At 30.5% G+C, this 17,821-nt stretch overlaps 1 non-coding gene across 1 annotated transcript; it reads right to left on the bottom strand.

Moving 5' to 3' along the window:
• Positions 1-14,194: 14,194 nt before the first annotated feature.
• Positions 14,195-14,301, bottom strand: LOC139850757 (small nucleolar RNA R71). Its single transcript, XR_011760138.1, has one exon. It is a non-coding gene; the product is annotated as a small nucleolar RNA R71 (small nucleolar RNA).
• Between the last annotated feature and the right edge of the window lie 3,520 nt (positions 14,302-17,821).

Raw genomic sequence — 17,821 nt, 5'->3', positions numbered from 1 at the left:
ATGAGAGTTACGTAATGCCCAACAGCCCCGTAACAATCTAAAAACCTTATTTCTCACCCCAACTACTGAATCCGTCACTTGTGGGAATGTTTTATTTAACAGTTGCAATCCGATGTTCTTTTTCTCAATTTGGTGAGAAGCGAACATCACTAACCTGTAAACATAACATGCTTCTTTATATTGCATGTTTGAAGCTCTTTCTAAAGAATGAAGTCCTATGTTGGGATATGTGGAGTCAAAATAGGTTCTCAACCCGTAGCGTAAAATTGCATCTGGGTTTTCCGCATTTAATGTCTTAAAGAAAACACGACGGAACTTAAAGTCTCCCCAATGTGATATACCCCATCTTTCAAAGGAAAACCTTTTATAAACTAAGGCATGCTTGGAACATATTTCAAATGTTCGACAAACTAATTTCGCCGTAAATAATTGTGCCGATGAATTCTGACCGACTCTAGACAAGATTTCATCAATCATATCCCCTGGTAGGTCTTCTAAAATTTTTGGTTGTCTATCCTTAACGTCCATTGTGTGTTTTATACTATAAAATAGACAAGGATTATATTTGTAAAAGATAATTAACAAACAATACAAGCAATTTTTACATATATCATCGAAGTACAAGCGCACTACAATACATATATTACACAACATGATTACTACTCTTCATTCCGACTTACTTGTTTCTTCCTCTTTGGACTTGGTTCGTTTTGCTAATTTCCTAGGGATATATGGTGTTCCTCTAATACGAGCCATTGTTTTCACAAATGGTTTAGAAAAACCTGGGGGCTTAGATGTCTCCGGGTTATAGTTAAAACATAAGAAATACGGGTGTTGACGGTATTTTCCATCGGGATATTTCATGTTAACATAAAGTTCATCGGGGTTGGAATTTGATTTTTCTATTTTGATGCCTTTTCCTTTATTGTTTTCTTTTGCTTTTTCAAATTGGGTCGGGGTAATTTCTATAACATCATCGGAATCCTCATCGGGATCCGATTCATCAGAAAATTGGTAATTTTCCCAATATTTTGCTTCCTCGGCGGAAACACCATTGACCATTTTTAACTTTGGTCCATTGGTTGAGAATTTTCTTTTATTTATCTGTTTTTCTTTGATTCCTAATATTTCCTCTTCTGGAACCTCTTCTTCTTCCGGTTCCTCTTCTTCCGGTTCCTCTTCGGGAATTTGTGAATCTTCCCAATATATATTCGACTCTTAGTTATTATTCGATGAGTCGATGAGATTTGTACTAGAGGTAGACATCTATCACACAATATCAAACACATTAAGAGATTAATATATCACATAATATTTACATGTTAACAATATGTAGTTTCCAACAAAAAGTGTTAAGCAATCGTTTTTAAAGAAAACACGGTCGAAGTCCAGACTTACTAATGCATCCTAACAAACTCGATAAGACACACTAATGCAATTTTTGGTTTTCTAAGACCAACGCTCGGATACCAACTGAAATGTCCCGTTCATAATAATTATAAACGTTTCATATTAATTGATTTCGTTGCGAGGTTTTGACCTCTATATGAGACGTTTTTCAAAGACTGCATTCGATTTTTGAAACAAACCATAACCTTTATATTTGCGACAAAGGTTTAAAATATTACGAAGATTATCAAATAATGATAATCTAAAATGTAGCGTTTTCACACGACCATTACATAATAGTTTACAATAATATTACACAACAACTTAAGTCTTCGAATGCAGTTTTTAAACGATATTGTACAAGCATGCAGACTCCAATCCTGTCTTTATTTAGCATGCAACAGCGGAAGCTCTTAATAATCACCTGAGAATAAACATGCTTTAAACGTCAACAAAAATGTTAGTGAGCTATAGGTTTAACCTATATATCAAATTATATTAATAGACCACAAGATTTCATTTTTCATAATTAACTGCAGGAACACTCATCTGCAAAAAAAATATAATACAGGAACACTCATCTGTATAAAAATTATTCATATGAAGAACACCTGGTAACCGACATTAACAAATGCATATAGAATATCCCCAAATATACAGGTACACTCATCTGTATATAAAAATCGAAGTACTAAAGCATCCATAACCTGGATGGAGTTCGTTAGGCCCATAGATCTATCTTCAGGATTCACGTCAATTAGTGGTGTTCACTAATTCTTAGGTTACCAAGCAAAAGGGTGATATTCAAAAAGATAATTCAATCATAGAATGTAATTTTCAAGTACTTGTGTCTATTTTGTAAATCATTTATAAAACTGCATGTATTCTCATCCCAAAAATATTCGATAGTAAAAATGGGACTATAACTCACTTTCACAGATTATCCCTTCGTCGAAAAATAACACTTGGCCACAGGTCGATTCACGAACCTATAACAAATATATACATATATATCAAAGTATGATCGAAATATATTCACAATATGTTTTATTATGTTTTAACGATTTAAGTTTGTTAAGTTAACAGTCCAACGTTCGTAGTCCACAATTAGTTGTCCACAGTTAGTAGTACAGAAATAAATCAATATATATTATCTCGAATCAATCCACGACCCAGTGTATACAAGTCTCAGACTCTATCAGAACTCAAAGTATATATATTATTTTGGAATCAACCTCGACCCTGTATAGCTAACTCGAACATTACCGCATATAGAGTGTCTATGGTTGTTCCAAATAATATATATAGATGACGTCGATATGATATGTCAAAACATTGTATACGTGTCTATGGTCTATCAAGGTTACATAATATATGTTAGACTACACGTATAATACTATATAAGTTAGTTAAGTTATGGTTAGTATAGATTTTTGTAAATTCATCCCGTAGTCAAATTAACTATTTTTAACCAATTTTGTTTTACCCATCATTTCTTCGTTTTAAATCCATTTTGAGTGAATCAAATTGCTATTGTTTCATATTGAACTGAAATTTATGAATCTAAACAGAAAAAGTATAAGTTTATAGTCGGAATTATAAGTTACAAATCATTTTTGTAAGAGGTAGTCATTTCAGTCGAAAGAACGACGTCTTGATGACCATTTTGAAAAACATACTTCCACTTTGAGTTTAACCATGATTTTTGGATATAGTTTCATGTTCATAAGAAAAATCATTTTCCCAGAAGAAAAACATATAAATCAAAGTTTATTATAGTTTTTAATTATCTAACCCAAAACAGCCCCCGGTTTCACTACGACGTCGTATGTCCGGTTTTACGGTGTTCTTCGTGTTTCCAGGTTTTAAATCTTTAAGTTAGCATATCATATAGATATAGAACATGTGTTTAGTTGATTTTAAAAGTCAAGTTAGAAGAATTAACTTTGTTTGCGAACAAGTTTAGAATTAACTAAACTATGTTCTAGTGATTACAAGTTTAAATCTTCGAATAAGATAGTTATATATATATGAATCAAATGATGTTATGAACATAATTACTACCTTAAGTTTAGTAGGTAAACCTACTGGAAGTGACAAGAAATGATCTAGTTTCAAAGGATCTTGGATGGCTTGAAAGTTCTTGAAGTAGAATCATGACACGAAAAAAGTTCAAGTAAGAATTTTACTCGAATTAAGATAGTTTATAGTTATAGAAATCGAATCAAAGTTTGAATATGAATTATACCTTGAATTAGAATGATAACTTACTCTAAATAACAAAGGTTTCTTGATCTTAGATGATTACTTGGAATGGATTAGAAAGCTTGGAATTGGACTTGTAAACTTGAAAGTGTTCTTGAAGTTTACTTGAGTAGTTGTTCTGAAAGTTGATCTAGATTAGGATTTATGAGCTAGATTGAGCTAGATTTTGTTGAATATGATGAAGAACACTTATAAAACCAAGAGAGAACTTGAGAGAGAGTAGTTTGATGCATGAAAGTTGGAATCAAAATGTGTTTATGGTTGGTGACAATTCACGTGAAAGATGGCCATAGATATAGGCTCCATTAGTTTGTAATTTCGTGATATATTTCATGATAGTTGCCAAATGATGGTTCCCACATGTTTAGGTGACTCACAAGGGATGCTAAGAGCTGATCATTGGAGTGTATATACCAATAGTAAATACATTTAGAAGCTGGGTATTGTACGAGTACGAATACGGGTGCATACGAGTAGAATTGTTGATGAAAATGAATGAGAATGTAACTGTAAGCATTTTTGCTAAATAGAAGTAGTTTGATATGTGTCTTGAAGTCTTTCAAAATTGTACTAATACATCTTAATACACTACATGTATATACATTTTAACTGAGACGTTAAGTCATCGTTAGTCGTTACATGTAAGTGTTGTTTTGAAACCTTTAAGTTAACGATCCTGTTGAATGTAATTAATCCCTTGTTTATCATAAGAAATGAGATGTTAAATTATTACATTATCATGATATTATGATGTATGAATATTTCCTAATATGATATATATACATTACAATGTCGTTACAATGATAATCGTTACATATATGCCTCGTTTCGAAATTCTTAAGTTAGTAGTCTTGTTTTACATATGTAGTTCATTGTTAACATATTTAATGAGATATATAATTATCATTTTATCATATTAAATATAGTGTAACAATATCTTAATATAATTCATATGTATTTAGTAAGACGTTGTTATAACGATAATCGTTATGTATATCGTTTCGAGCTTCTTAATTCAATAATCTCATTTTTTATGTATATCACTCACTGTTAATATACTTAGTGAGATACTTACTTATCATAATCTCATGTTAACCATATATATGTCCATATATATATATATATATATATATATATATATATATATATATATATATATATATATATATATATATATATATATATATATATATATATATATATATATATATATATATATATATATATATATATATATATATATATATATATATATATATCATCATGTAGTTTTTACAAGTTTTTAACGTTCGTGAATCGCCGGTCAACTTGGGTGGTCAATTGTCTATATGAAACTCATTTCAAATAATCAAGTCTTAACAAGTTTGATTGCTTAACATGTTAGAAATATTTAATCATTTAAAAAAAATAGTTTTCATTTAATATATATAATCATGAAAAGTTCGGGTCACTACAGTAACCATCTTAATAACAGGTGAAAAGTTTCATCAAAGTAAATTCCTTCTCTTTGATTATATCGTTTTGCAACAAGTCTAGCTTTATATCTATATATATTACCAGTAGAATTATATTTATATCTATAAACCCATTTACAACCAATAGGTTTTCTTCCAAAAGGAAGTTCAGTTAATATCCAAGTACATTTCCTATTAAAAGCTTCCATCTCTTCATTCATTGTTTCAACCCAATGTGGGTCTTGAGATGCCTCTAATGAATAACTTTGGTTCATGTCATTTGCTTAGGTTAGATATAAAAGAGTAATTTTCTGACCCTAGATTAGAATAATTCAAGTATTCATCTAAACTGTATTTTATTTTACTATTCATGACAAAAATCTTTGTATTTTGAAGGTAAAATAGTTCTTCTACTTGATTTTCTAAGTTGTTCATGAACAACATTATCAATAATAGTATATCCCTCAGGGATAGTATTTGTCACCGTGATTTCTTCATTAGAAGTTGCAGGAACATCTTCACTAGGTAACTCATATGAGTCAACAACTAGTGAAGGTCCACTGCAATCATCTTTTGGATTGTCTCTCCCTTCATCATCGGGACTTACAGCAAAAATGGTTTTAGAATCAGTCTCTGTATCAGTTTTGAAAACATTTTTGGAAACAGTAGAAACAGTATCACTTTCAAAATAATCAAAAAAGTTTATATTATTTAAATCTTTTTCTTTAAAATCAACCTTATAAACATTATCAAGTTTGAAAGAAAAAATATGTTCATAAAATTTTACATCTCTAGAAAAAATGAAAGTTTTATCCTCCAAACAAAACAGTTTGTAACCCTTTTGAACATTAGAAAAACCCATAAAAACACATTTTAAAGACCTCCTAGAATATTTATCAGTATTATATAAAATGGTAGCAAAACAGAGACATCCAAAAGCTTTTAAATGGGAGAGTTTTGGACATGAACCATACACCAACTCATAAGGACATTTCTCAGAAAGCACAGAAGAGGGAAGCCTGTTAATAAGATAAGTAACAGTTAATATACATTCAGACCACAAATACAGAGGAATTCCCCCTGAAACATAAGAGATCTAGCAACATTTAAAAGATGTCTATGTTACCTTTCAGCAATGCCATTCTGTTGTGGTGTATATGCACAAGATGTTTGATGAATAATTCCTTTATTAATGACAAAACAATTCATTTTATTATTGACAAACTCAGTTCCATTATCACTTCTTATTACTTTAATCCTTTTATCAAACTGATTTAACATTAAGTTATAAAAACTTTCAAAATAATCAACCACATCAGTTTTAAATTTAAGTAAATAAGTCCAAACAGCTCTAGAATAGTCATCCACAATAGTTAGAAAATATTTAAAACCTTCTTTGCTTTGAACCTTATAAGGACCCAGGTATCTAAGTGTATTAATTCACCTACATGTTTTGATTTATGTTCACTAAGAGGAAAAGGGTCCCTTGTTTGTTTTGCTTTATGACATACATAACAAGGTTCATTTATTTTAAAATTTTCTATAACAAGACTATTTCCAAGTATGTGCAAGACTTGATCTGCAGGATGACGAAGTCTGTAGTGCCGTAGATTATGTTTAGACTTAGCAGAAGTAAAGTTGGACACAAATTGCTTACCACTATCACATTCATCAAAAAAATATAATCCATCAAACTCACTACCAGTCCCCATCAATCATGTATATAACATTTCTTCATGTCAAAACTTACCATACAATTATTATCTTTAATTAGTTTATTCACAGACAGTAAACTAACACAGTATTAAGGAATAACCAAGACATCAAACAGTTCAATATCATTAGATAGTTTTAAGTTTCCAATTTTTAAAATTTTAGCCACTGTACTATTAGGATGATTAACACTAAGATTTAAATCAGTTATATCAACAACATTATTAACTTTTTGAGAAGTTGAAACTATGTGTTGATTAGCTCCAGAATCTATTATCCAACCCTTAGATGAATTTTGAGATGATTGAAAACAGTTTGAAGAAAAAAATTCTTGTTATTGAAAAACGCATTATTATTCATAAAGTTACCTGCCATATTAGATTCAACAGATTTTGCATTATCCTTATCATTCACCAAACTTAATAGCTTCATAATTTGCTCATTAGTTAGCTGCATAGAAGGCTCTACACTAGCACACTTGTCAATACCAGAATTATGACTATTAAATCTTGGTGATCGTTGATTAAAAGGTTTTTTAATATAACCAGATGGATATCCAATCAACTCATACCATCTATCAATAGTATGCCCTAACAAATTACACTTAGTGCATTTTAAGGGTGGATTTCTATATTTTCTTCTGTTATTACCACTGTTATTGGAGTTATTGAAACCAATTTTACTAACAAAAGCAGTGGATTGATTTTTAACATTTTGAGTGTGATTAGAGTGCATTCTGTGTGATTCATCCCTAGAAATCATTGAAAAAGCAACTTTAACAGATGGCACAGGGTCACTAGTAAGGATTTGACTTCTAATAGGTGTGTACACATCATCTAATCCCATTAAAAACTGCATAACTTATAAAAATTGACAATGCTCTTGAAATGATTTATTAGCACATACCATATCATCAATTTTTACCATATCATCAAATTGTCTCCACATAGCATTTAGTTTATGATAATAATCAGATAAGGACTGACCAGATTGACTACATGAATAGATTTTTTTATATAGATTAAAAGTTACAGATGCATCAACTTTATCATAAGTTTCTTTTAACTCAATCCAAACAGATTCAACAGTTTTAGAGAAAATTTGACCATTATACACATCTTTAGTGACATTAAAATCCAAGTAAGAACCACAGAATTACATCTATCCCATTAACCTAATAACACTTCATCATCTTCATACTCATATCTAACACATGTACCATTAATGAAACCTAGTTTATTTTTAGTCTGTAAAGCAAGTTTCATAGCACATGACCACACATTATAATTTTCTGTTCCTTTCAGTTATTGTGTGATTAAAGAGGCACCAGATGTGTCACTAGGATGTAGATATAAAGGATCATTAAATTCAAGTTTACTAATCTTAGTAGTACTAGCAGAACTGACAGAACTATCATCAGACATGATTACAGTAACAAGAAGAGATCAAATAGTCAACTAAAGAAAACAGTAATCACACAATATCAAACAAATTTAGACACACAGTAAAAAATAATCATGCAATAACAAAATAGCATAAGAAATACATGTAAAGACCCGTCCTAATCCATAAAAATGAATACAATAACATATGATTACATTGCGAGGTATTTGACCTCTATATGATACATTTTACAAACATTACATTCGTTTTAAAAGACAAACTTTCATTACATCGAAAGTTGACATGCATGCATACCATTTCATAATATCCAACTATAAATGATCTAATCTGTCATTTATTTAATAATAATCTTTACTGAACTCAATGACTTGAATGCAACGTCTTTTAAAATATGCCATGAATGACTCTAAGTAATATCTTTAAATTGAGCAAATGCACAGCGGAAGATTTCTTTCAATCATGAGAATAAACATGCTTTAAAGTGTCAACCAAAAGATTGGTGAGTTCATTAGTTTATCATAATCGATCATTTCCATAATTTTAATAGGCCACAAGATTTTCATGTTTATAAGCAGAATCTCTCGTTTGCATAAAGATAAAATTATTCATATAGATTGAACACCTGGTAACCGACATTAACTTTAATGCATAGAATATCCCCAAACAGAACCTCTCGTCTGTATAATAATAATCTCGAAGTACTAAAGCCATCCATAACCTGAATGGGGGTTGTTAGGCCCAATAGATCTATCTTTAGGATTCACGTCAATTAGGAACAGAACCTCTCATCTATTTCCTAATTCTTAGGTTACCAAACTAAAAGGGGTGATATTCGGTTTAATAATCCAACCATAGAATGTAGTTTCGATTACTTGCGTCTATTTCGTAAAACATTTATAAAAGCAACGCATGTATTCTCAGTCCCAAAAATATATATTGCAAAAGCATTTAAAAGAGGAGCAAATGAAACTCACAATACTGTATTTTGTAGTAAAAAGTACATATGAAGACATTAAACAATGCAAGGTTGGCCTCGAATTCACGAACCTATATCAATACTATATATATTAATACATATAATCGTAATCGAACAAGTTAATGTATTATTAGTGATTTAATTGTTATTTTAATTATGAGTTTCATTAATAATCTAATTAATTACATTTATTAATATTTATTATAATAACATTGATATAGTTATGTTATATGTAGTAAGTATGGTTTTATATAACTAATAGTTATTTGATAAAATAATATTGATAATAATAATAAATAAAAAGTTGTTTAATTTTATAATAATAATAGTAATAATAATAAATATGATAATGTTTATAAAAATGATATTAATAATAATAATGATGGAAAAATTATAATTTTAATAATACTTTTGATAATAATAATAATAATGATAACTTTACTGAAAATGATAATTTTAATAATAATAAATACTAATAATAATACTATAAAAATAATGATTTTACTAATAATAATAATACTAATATTTATATTAATAACTATAATGATAATAATACTACTAATAATAATACTAATACTTATGATAATAATAATAATAAAAATAATAATGATAATAATAATAATAATAATAATAATAATAATAATAATAATAATAATAATAATAATAATAATAATAATAATAATAATAATAATAATAATAATAATAATAATAAATGGAAATTCTACCTCAAAAGAAATAGACTTTAAAAAGAATAATGCCCCAGCCCGGGCTCGAACCCGCGACCTCCCGCTAACCCAAAACAACCCTAACCATTGCACTGCTCGATAGTTTCTTGTATCATCCCTCGCGTTTAAAATATATAACCCGAACGAAAGTGTTATGACTTCATCTTCATCATAACATATTATGATCACGATTATTGATAATACTAAAAATGAACACATATTTCATAGCATTATCCTTCAAGAAAGACAAGCTTTTAGTTACAACGGTTCTATTTCCAAGTGATATTCGTTTAAATAATAAAAGGTGAAGACAAAAGACAGATTCGACAATTTGAAGACGCAAACGACCAAAAAGCTAAAAAGTACAAAGTACAATCTAAGTGGTTCAAATTATTGATGAGAAACGTCTAGAAATTACAAGAGTACAAGCCGCAAAACGCAAAGTACAAGATATTAAATCGTACGAAAGGACGTTCAAAAATCCGAAACGGGACATGAACCAACTATCAACGCGCGACGCAACAGACCTAAAATTGTAAGTTAACTATGCACAAGAATATAATATAATATATATAAAATTATATATATTATATTATATTATTAAAAACTGTTGGCAAGCTAGAAAACAAGATGAAGTGAGCTGTCCCAGGAGGCCATGCGATCGCATGGCCTGGTAGTTATAAATCCATGCGATCGCATGGGAAGAAATCACAGGCCAAGTGCTATAAATAGCGAACGAATTGGACGAGTTAATAAATAATTTTAATATACTCTCTCTCAATATATTTATATTTATATTTTAATTATAATTTTAATATTAAGTTAATAATAATAAGGTTATAGTGGCGAATGTTTTAAGTTTGTAAGTCGAAATTTTGTCCGTGTAACACTACATGATTAATACTCATTGTAAGTTATGTTCAACCTTTTTTAATTAATGTCTCGTAGCTAAGTTATTAGTATGTTTATTTAAGCCGAACTAATCGTGATGTTGGACTAAATATTAAGACGAGGTTATTGGGCTTTGGACCATAATTGGGGTTTGAACAAAAGACCGACACTTGTGGAAATTGGACTATGGGCTATTAATGGGCTTTATATTAATTAAATGATATCTCGTTGATTTAATATAGACATTTATAATTTGACGTATTTATATTTAATCACATACGCTTGACTGGGTACGGTGGGCGGGATATCTATAAATACTAATAATTATTCATTTGACCGGACACGGGGATGGATTAATAGTCACTGGACTCATTAAAATAGGGGTGGATTACATTCAAGGGTAATTGGTGTAATTGTTAACAAAGTATTAAAACCTTGGATTACACGCAGTCGATAACCTGGTGTACTCATTAAACAAAGTATTAAGACCTTGTTACAGTTTGAGTCCCCAATTAGTTGGAATATTTGACTTCGGGTATAAGGTTAAATTAGCGAAGACTCTCGCACTATAATTATGACCGATGGACTATTATGGACAAAACCGGATGGACATATCGAATAATCCAGGACAAAGGACAATTAACCCATGGTAATAAATTAAAATCAACACGTCAAACATCATGATTACGGAAGTTTAAATAAGCATAATTCCTTTAATTTATATCTCATCGTACTTTTATTTACCGTCATTTTATTTATCATCGTTTTATTTATCGTACTTTAAATTAATGCACTTTTATTTATCGTATTTTTATTTATCGTCATTTACTTTACGCTGTAAATTAAGTTATATTTATATTTAATATTTTACATTAGGTTTTAATTGTGACTTAATTTTTAAAATCGACAAACCGGTCACTAAACTGTAAAACCTCCCCCCCCCCCTTTTATAATAATAATAATAATACTTATATATATATATATATATATATATATATATATATATATATATATATATATATATATATATATATATACAAATATAGGTTAAAATAAATATAGCGTTAAACTTAGTGAGCTCCCTGTGGAACGAACCGGACTTACTAAAAACTACACTACTCTACGATTAGGTACAATGCCTATAAGTGTTGTAGCAAGGTTTAGGTATATTCCATTCTATAAATAAATAAATAACTTGTGTAAAATTGTATCGTATTTAATAGTATTTCGTAGTAAAATTAATAGTATTACGTACTATACCTAGCACACATCAAGTATTTTTGGCGCCGCTGCAAGGGGACGCCGAAACGAAACGCTATAAAAAGGATTTTTATTAAGTTTTAATTTATTTTTGTAAAAATACGTTTTAAATATTAAAAACAAAAATATAAAAAACATAAAATAATAATAATAATAATAATAATAATAATAATAATAATAATAATAATAATAATAATAATAATAATAATAATAATAATATATTTCTATCTATTTAAGTGTTTAAATAAAAAGAAAATATTTTTTTATAAAGTATAAAAGTATTTTTTTTAGTTCTTAAAAATATAATTTTAAATATCACTTATATTTTAAATTTTGTAAGAGTTATAAATTAAAAACAAAAAAAATATATATATATATAATAAAATAAAACTGAACCTGTCGAGTTTTGAGCCTGCATACCCATCTGAGCCTGCAGGTCATGCGACCGCCTGAAATTAAAACCTACACTCCATGCGATCGCATGGAGTGATGGGACAGGCCTGAATCATCAGCCGACACAAATAGGGTTACGATTAATATTAATTATAATAATTAATTAAGTTTAGGGTTAGATTATATAATAATTATTATTATTAGGGTTTAATTAAATAATAATTAGTTTTAGTTTTAATTAATTTTGTATTTTAATTTTTAACTAGTTTTACTACTTTATAAATTAGTACTTTTATAAAATAATAATATAAAAATAATATTTTTATAAAAATAAGTAATTTTATCATTTTTTGTTTCTTTTTATAAATTGTATATTTTAAACGTTTAATTCGTAAATTGTATATTTTTCGTTCGTAATTAGTTTTAAGATTAGTTTTTGCCGTAGTTCTTTTATATTTCTAGATTTTTGGGCTTGCCATAAAATCCCTTAAGTGCTTTTTCTTTACATTAATATTTAGGTGCTTTAGGATTTTACGACGCCGTTTATATATTTTAGTACCTTTTAAGTAATTTCCGTTTTGGATATAGAATTCCTTTTAAGCTTTAATTCCTTTAGATGCAACTTTTAATATTTAGTTTTTAGACTTTAAAGTTTCGACACTTTACTTTCTTATTATTATTTTTCGCCCTTTTATTTTTCGACGTTTTTCGACACACTCTTTTTCTTCCTCTTATTTCTCGACGCTCTAGTTTTTGGGACATAGAATTTTATTTATTTTCTTTAAATTTCAACAAAAAATTATTTTAAGCGGTTAAATTGATAGACATCCAAAATTTTCTGCTTCGTAGTAATAGTTGAATTTGTTAGTGGCTGAGTTATGAATTTTCTGACTTAAAGGGTCCTGGCTACCTGCTGCATCTATTGGCTATTCAAAACGTGGGCAAAATCAGAAAAGTCTATTAATTTGATAACTTATATAATTTTTTATTTTTAGTTTTATAACTAATAGGATATTCAGTGAATGCGCCGAGCAAAACTTTCACCACCTTTCATACGTTCACCACATATAACTCGATTAAGACATCTAGCCAATATTGTCGCCGTTGATTTTTCTTTAGAATCATCATCAAGTCGACCAAGTACTCCAATTCAAATTTCCGATAATCCATTTTCTGAACCCGACCTCACAATTGAGAACCCGGAGGATATTCAAGGACAATTCAGAGATCCTAAACCACTAATCATTCCTCCTGAACCACAAATCACTCAACCAGAGATTGTCGAGGAAGAAACCATTAAATCAAAATCCTCTAGTGATTCAGATTCAACAATTTCAATCATGGAAAATCAGGAACCTTTAAGTATGGAAGATCGAATGAGGGCTAAACGCACTGGCCAAGGTCATGCAATTACTCAACCAGACATTAATGCCCCAGATTATGAAATCAAAGGACAAATCCTACACATGGTAACTAATCAATGCCAATTTAGTGGTACGCCGAAGGAAGATCCAAACGAACATCTTCGAACCTTTAATAGGATTTGTACTCTATTCAAAATCAGAGAAGTTGAGGATGAACAGATCTATCTCATGTTATTTCCATGGACTTTAAAGGGAGAAGCCAAAGATTGGTTAGAATCGTGACCTGAAGGGGCGATTGATACATGGGATGTTTTAGTTGAGAAATTTCTTAAAAGATTCTTTCCGGCATCTAAAGCCGTGAGACTTCAAGGAGAAATTGTTACGTTCACACAAAAACCAAATGAAACTTTATATGAAGCGTGAACAAGATTTGGAAAGTTGTTGAGAGGATGCCCTCAACATGGTTTAGACACTTATCAAATAGTACAAATATTCTACCAAGGATGCGACATTACTACACGAAAAGACACCGACATAGCAGCTGGTGGTTCCGTTATGAAGAAAACCGCAACTGAAGCTTACAAAATTATTGATAACACAGCCTCCCACTCACATGAGTGGCATCAAGAAAAAGACATCGTTAGATCATCTAAAGCGGATAGATCCGATTCTAGCCATGACTTTGATTCCATTTCCGCAAAGTTAGATGCTTTCGAGAGACGAATGGAAAAGATGACTAAAGATATTCACGCAATACGAATTAGTTGTGAGCAGTGCGGAGGACCACATTTGACAAAATATTGTCTCAATATTGAACAAACAATGGAACAAAGAGAGAATGTTTCATACATGAACCAAAGGCCTGGAAATAATTATCAAAATAATTATCAACCGCCAAGACCAAACTACAATCAAAATCAGAATTAAAACCGAATGTTCCATACAACAACCAACAAGGTCCTAGCAATCAACAAGTATCCAATAATACTTACAATTAGCAAAAACCTATTTTTTCAATTAAACCACCAAAAACCGATGATAAAAAGCCAAATTTAGAAGATATGATGTCAAAGCTAGTTGAATCTCAAACGCAATTTTTCACATCTCAGAAACAAACCAATGAACAAAATGCTCAAGCATTTAGAAATCAACAAGCTTCTATTCAAAATCTGGAACAAGAAGTGAGCAACCTAGCAAGGTTGATATGTGAAAGAAAACCGGGGAGTCTACCTAGTGATACAAATGCTAACCCCCGGAATGAAACAGCTAAAGCCATTACCACGAGAAGTGGTATTACACTTAAACCACCTGAAATACCTGTAATTTCTGATGACTCTATTCCTATTCCACAAGCACCACAGCCTGATCAAGAAAAGGAAAAAGAACCGGTAGTTGAAAAGGTTAATGAAAATAACACAGTTAAGGCTAAACCTTATGTTAAACCATACCAACCACCACTTCCTTACCCGAGTAAAATGAGAAAAGAAAGACTTGAAGCCGAGCAATCCAAATTCTTAGATATGTTTAAACAAATAAATGTCAATCTTCCTTTCATTGATGTGATTTCAGGAATGCCAAGATATGCTAAATTCTTGAAAGATCTAATCACAAATAGAAAGAAAATGGAAGAACTCTCGGCTGTTACTATGAATGCTAATTGTTCTGCAGTGCTATTGAATAAACTACCAGAAAAATTATCAGATCCAGGAAGTTTCACAATTTCATGTTTTCTGGGTAGTCTTATTTCAATAGAAGCATTGGCAGACTTAGGTGCTAGTATAAATTTAATGCCATATTCATTATACGCTAAACTAGACCTTGGAAAATTGAAACCAACACGAATAAGCATACAACTAGCCGATCGATCAGTAAAATATCCTAGAGGGATAATAGAAAACATGCTAGTTAAAGTTGGTACTTTAGTATTTCCAGTAGATTTTGTTATTCTGGATATGGAAGAAGATTCTGGAGTTCCTCTCATATTAGGAACACCATTCTTAAACACGGCTAAAGCAATAATAGACGTGTTTGGTAAGAAACTGACCCTAAGTATAGAGGACGAGAGTGTTACCTTTTCTGTTGATAGTGCCATGCAACAACCGCAATCTGCAGATGATACATGTTATTATATTCAAACTATAGATTTACATGCAGAATTGTTAGAAGAGTTTCCAGAATTACAAGGAATAGGAGAATGTTCTTTAGGAGAAAAACTGAACCAATTGATGAAGCTAAAATGTTAGCCGTACTCATGGCTAATGATTACGAACCAACAACAGAAGAAATTCAAATGTTAAAAGAGGAAGACAGATATCGATACAAATCATCGATAGAAGAACCACCGGTATTAGAGTTAAAGCCACTTCCAAACCATTTGGAATACGCTTATTTACATGGTGAATCTGAATTACCTGTAATAATATCGTCTTCTCTTAGTGAAAATGAAAAATCTCGACTCATTTCTGTGCTAAAAGCTCATAAACCAGCTATTGCATGGAAGATTTATGATATTAAAGGTATAAGTCCTTCGTATTGCACACATAAAATCCTTATGGAAGAAGGTCATAAAACATATGTGCAATGCCAACGAAGACTAAATCCTAATATGCAAGATGTTGTTAAGAAAGAAATTATTAAACTGCTAGATGCAGGTTTAATTTATCCAATCTCTGATAGTCCATGGGTAAGCCCAGTTCAATGCGTACCTAAGAAGGGTGGCATGACTGTCATCACAAATGAAAAAAATGAGCTTATTCCTACTAGGACTGTAACAAGATGGCGTGTTTGTATTGATTATAGAAAATTAGCTGGGAACAGTTACTATTGTTTTCTTGACGGTTTCTCCGGATACTTTCAATTTCCAATCGCACCCGAGGACCAAGAGAAAATCACATTCACGTACCCTTATGGTACTTTTGCTTACAAACGCATGCCATTTGGACTTTGCAACGCCCCTGCAACCTTTCAAAGGTGCATGATGGCGATTTTTCACGACATGATAGAAGAATGCATGGAAGTTTTCATGGATGACTTTTCAATCTTCGGTGATACTTTTGAAACATGTCTAGTTAATCTTGAACGAATGCTTATTAGATGCGAGCAATCAAATCTAGTTCTTAATTGGGAGAAATGCCATTTCATGGTTAAAGAAGGCATCATTCTTGGTCATAAAATTTCAATGGAAGGAATTGAAGTGGATAGAGCTAAAGTAGATGTAATTGTTAAACTTCCACATCCCACCAATGTTAGAGGAGTTAGGAGTTTTCTAGGGCATGTCGGTTTTTACCGACGTTTCATAAAAGACTTTTCAAAAATTGCCACTCCTATGAATAAACTCCTAGAAAAAGATGCTCAATTCATCTTTTCAGATGAATACATCAAATCTTTTAATATTCTTAAAGAAAAACTCACTAATGCGTCGATCATGATAACTCCAAATTAGAATCTACCATTTGAACTCATGTGCGATGCAAGTGATTTTGCAATGGGAGCCGTTTTAGGACAAAGGATTGAAAAATGATTTCAACCTATCTATTACGCTAGTAAGACGTTACAAGGAGCACAAACGAATTACACAACTACTGAAAAAGAACTCCTTGCTATTGTCTTTGCTTTTGACAAATTTCGTTCATATCTCGTTCTAGCTAAAACGGTGGTCTATACTGATCATTCTGCTCTTAGATATCTATTTTCGAAACAAGATGCCAAACCATGATTAATCCGTTGGATCTTACTCTTACAAGAATTCGATATTGAAATCCGAGACAAAAAGGGAGCAGAAAATCTCGCCGCTGATCATCTTTCTCGTCTTGAAAATCCTGAATTAGAAGTTCTAAATGAATCAGCCATACAAGATAACTTTCTTGATGAATAACTTTCTTGATGAATATCTTTTGAAGATTGATTATAATGAAATTCCATGGTTTGCAGACCATGCAAACTACTTAGTATGTGGATTCTTTGAAAAAGGGTTGTCATACCAAAAAC

This window comes from Rutidosis leptorrhynchoides, chromosome 5 (assembly GCF_046630445.1).
Source record: "Rutidosis leptorrhynchoides isolate AG116_Rl617_1_P2 chromosome 5, CSIRO_AGI_Rlap_v1, whole genome shotgun sequence".
Classification (NCBI taxonomy): domain Eukaryota; kingdom Viridiplantae; phylum Streptophyta; class Magnoliopsida; order Asterales; family Asteraceae; genus Rutidosis; species Rutidosis leptorrhynchoides.
The sequence above is the reverse complement of the archived record's forward strand: the minus strand, read 5'-3'. Positions and strand labels throughout refer to the sequence as shown.